Source organism: Bombus vosnesenskii, unplaced genomic scaffold (assembly GCF_011952255.1).
Source record: "Bombus vosnesenskii isolate JDL3184/JDL3185 unplaced genomic scaffold, Bvos_JDL3184-5_v1.1 scf7180000013288, whole genome shotgun sequence".
In the NCBI taxonomy this organism is placed as follows: Eukaryota; Metazoa; Arthropoda; class Insecta; order Hymenoptera; family Apidae; genus Bombus; species Bombus vosnesenskii.
The window spans coordinates 252951-257367 of record NW_022882941.1 but is presented as its reverse complement, the minus strand read 5'-3'; the positions used below and the strand labels follow the sequence as shown (position 1 = coordinate 257367).

Here is a 4417-nt window from a genome sequence, read left to right as displayed (position 1 = left end):
GTTACGACTCAGCCTTCTTACTACCACCCAAGTACCAACTTTACGTGACATTTTTGGCGATCCTGCCAGGATCCATTCGCTTCAGTGTAAACGAAATCACGATTTCGGCGTACGCGCATCATTGAAGATTGAAGGATCAGCGGACCACTGCGAATCTTTGCTACTACAAAGCCCTGCAGCATTTTTCAACGTTCCACTGCGGTGAAACTAGACGAGAGGATTACGGTCAGCGCAGAGCAAGCCTACGAATAAGATTCGGAATCTAGAACCAACCAGAGAGCAAACATCCCAGAGACTCCTCAACGGCAATAGCTACTACGGTAAGCTGGAAATCTGGATTCATTTTTACATTACCGTGTGAGGAAATCAATAAGCACGGTTAGAATCATGTCCACATCACGAAAAGACAAAATCGGAACTATTGATATCGCTTCTATAACCAGAGCTATGGATAAGTTGACTCGTGCCATACTCGAGCAAATCGAACTTCTTGCGCGACGTATAGAAGAAACGCAACGAGTAGCCGATAGTGAAAACAAAAAACGTGCAGCAGAGATAGAACTATTAGGAAAACATATCTCTAAAATAAATTTAGGACATGACGCTACTACTGAATTAGGCTCCTTTATTACCACGGACGAATCTAATGCCAGCAATGTTCAGAGAAAACGACCATCTGTAAAACCTAACGAAACGGACGATATGGACAGTGAAGAAGGAGCAGTAAGTTGTGACAACCCCACATACAATGCAAAAACCTGCCTAGATTTTATCCCTATACTCAATGGACAAGTCGATATAGGAGTAGAAGGGGGTTATTAAACGGGTAAGAGAAGCTCGAGCCGAATGTCGAGAAAAACGCATATTATTACGACTAATTCTAACGCAAAGAATCATTGGAGAAGCGGAACGCAGTATCCGCCACACCGAAATCAAGAATTACGAGGACCTGTTTGAAAGCCTCAGAAAATTTGTATCCGTGAATATTATATCTAATGGAGCTCGTGATAAGTTGCAACGCACGCGACAAAACGTTAACGAATCGGTACACAGTTATGTGAAAAGGTTCCGACACGACCTCAACGAACTACTATACGCACTCCAACACGAAATTCGCGATCCGATACGTCGTGCAGTCGCTATAGATCTTGAAAACGAACGAGCCACCAAGATTTTCACCGTAAATTTAAAACCTAAAATAGAAATACGCACATCGACTACAAGACCAAAGAATCTCCAAGAAGCACAAGATGCAGCTTTCGAGGCGGAGTTAGTCATAAGGGAAATCGAACGCAACAAAAAAATAAGAAGAATAATGAACCAACCAATTGAGAGAGCCAAAAACCGATTCCAAGGAACACCTAAACCAATGCCAAGAAACTTCCAGCAAGCTGAACGAACGCCACTTACCCAAAGAACTCAACTGAAATGTTTCAAATGCAACCAAATCGGACATGTCTCCAGTCAATGTAGAAATTTTCAAACACCCAGCCAACATCCGCGACAACGAAGTAACTATCAACGAAACCGGAAGAAATATTCATAAAGCATCTACGGACGCTAGACCCCAGGATTGTGAAACATCGCTTCGTCTGGAAAACAAGGACATCCATACCTACGGGAAGGATTAACTTGGACTACGGTCATCCTCGGCGACGAATTCTTAATCCACGAAACCAGAAGGCCTTTGGAACTGGAAGCATCTACGGAAGCTAACAAATCAAGGTAAACGCTGGATTCATTTTACATATAGAGGCAGACTATCTAGCTTTGAACAAGACTCAGACAAAGAGTTAGCGACATTTAAAACGATGTGGAAAGGTAAAGCATGCACTGCTAGGGACGAACAAAGTATTAAAATGACAAACCAACTACGGGAGCAAATCGCGCGACTGCGAAGAAGCATGGACCTTTTCCAACAAGCAAAAGAAGAGGGTCAACGCCTCGATAAAGAATCGAATTGCTACGAAAAACAATTGACGAAATCGAGTTAAGAAAACTGTTAAAGGAGACTATTAAAGAAGCTACTAGTTGGAGTTATCAGGGTAGGTTAGTTTCTAATAATTTGAACAAAAGCTTGGAGAAAACAGACGTTACTGTAGGAAATGAAGAAATGGTTTTGAAAGAATTTTCAAAAGAATTGCACTCTAATGTAGAAAATTCTTATGAAAAGAAAGTATCAATTGACACCGCTTCACAGGATTATATTTTCATTAAAATAGACTTAATATTTGATGTCAATAGCTCGACAGAATACCAGAAAGAGTCTGTGAAACGAAGGAAAGAAGATATTGCAGTATTGTATAATGATTTGTCACCATCTTCGTCACAAGATACTCAAAATTTACAAGAATGGTTTGACAAAAAAAGTAAAAGTTTAGGAGAAGCAGAAAAAGATCATAACAAGAAGGATAATATTTCAATGAGAAATATTTTGGACGGCGATACAAATAAAGAAAACCAAATTGAAACGAAGGAATTAGAAGCAGTTAGTAAATCAACTGCTGAAAATGATACAAAATCAATAGACAACGTTGAACAAAATATATCATTAGAATCCATACAAAAAGCAAGAGATAATGCTTACAATAATGAACATTTGCTTATAGAAGATCAAATGATGACAGCGAAAAATGCGTATAACACTACAAAATCAAAAACTTCAGCAGATCTTATGTCGAGAAATTTAGATGCTAATACACAAGAGAAGTCTTTAGAGAATAAAGATGACAAGAATCCATCTCCATGTATGTTAGATAGTAGTAAACGTTATAATGTTGCTGCAAAGCCTGCTACTTCGCCAAAATTTGAAGAAATTGTTTATAATCAAACAAGACAGTCAGACACAAATAAAATTTTGCGAAGCGCTTTAAAGATTCACAACAATTACCTAATAAAAGTAAGTTATCAAAAATAGGAATTGCACTTAACAAAATTGAAGATACAAAAACTATTTTACAAAATAAAAAGAATTCATTAGAAAGAGAAAAAGAAGTAGGGAAAAAGAAGAAAATGTACAGACAGAAATTATTTCAAAAAATATATCAGATGATAAATGTGATTTGCTTTAGAAAAAAAAAAATTATCCACAAACTACATTAGGAATTTATCTATTTTAGTGAGGAGAAAGAGAAAGGATAGAGGAGTTGATCAATAGACTGTGGATTTTGAAGCGTTTATGAAAATATTACAATTTTAATAAAATATTCAATGTAAAGTCTTTGTTATAATATTCAGATAGATAGATGAAAAAAACACGCTCACGTGAAAAGAGTTCAATCTTTTGGAATACAAATTGAAGAACTAACAATAAAATTAGAAGGAATAACATAAGTCACAAATATGAAGTTGACCTGTTGGAACAACAAAAAGAAGGCCAAACTTAATTCATGTGTTACTAATTCAATGGAGGAACGTGATAAGCTGGAGCTAAAGATGCAAAAGAGATAAAATGTAGTTCTTGAACCACAAGGACAAATAATCTGCCCTTCAATGTGAACTAGACGAACTAAAGGGTGAATATGAAAGAGTGGGTGATTTTGGATATAAATATGAAGAAGAAACTAATAAATTGAAACTGGATTTTGAAAAAGAAGAAAAATGATCCTTGTCAATGAAAATAAATTTGTAATATTGCGTAGGGTAGAAATTGAAGGTAAAGTAAAAGATATGAACGAACAAAATAATTTTCTTAGAAAAGAACTGGGAAACGTCCAAAAACTTTCCAAAGATGTTAATAATCGCTTACTCGAGGCGAACCAAGAATTAGAAGATTAACATAGAAAACACACTCTTATTTGAAAATTGAAAAAAAAGGAAAAAAAAACATCAGGAAGAATTAGGTGATATAATAAAACTTCATGATGAAGAAAAATATAAACTGATACAGCATTGGTGTTTTGTAGAATGTCAAACTGCCATAAAGGGTTACATTGATGGAAAAGTGCAGTAAATATTTAAATAACAATCCATGACTTCTTAAGTAATTGTAATAATCTTGATGTTTTACTATGGAACAACTAGATGAAGTGCACAGTGACATTAATAAAGTAGAATCATCGATAAAAGTAGATGTATCTTCTTCATTAATATCAGAATCAACGACTGATATTATAAAGAATGTGCATGATATTCCAGAAAATCAAAAAAAAAATAAGTCACAGGAATGTACAGATAATACAATTCAAGATGGTTTAGTAGTAAATAAATGTGATGTAACAGATTTAAATAAAAACAAAAAAAAATTTTTAAAGTAAGGAAAGTAGTGAGACAGAGAGCATAAAGAACGCTGCGATTAATGAAGTAGAACAAGAAATAATAAATAAGGACCCACAAATTGATGATCAATATAAAAAAAAAAAAAGATGAGAAATTTCAAGAAAAGCAAGCAGAGAATACAACTGAGATTGGAGATCAT

At 35.2% G+C, this 4417-nt stretch overlaps 1 pseudogene; it reads left to right on the top strand.

The window, feature by feature from the left end:
* The first annotated feature begins 387 nt into the window (after window positions 1–387).
* On the top strand, window positions 388–2609 carry LOC117232436 (annotated as a pseudogene).
* The last annotated feature ends 1808 nt before the right edge of the window (window positions 2610–4417 follow it).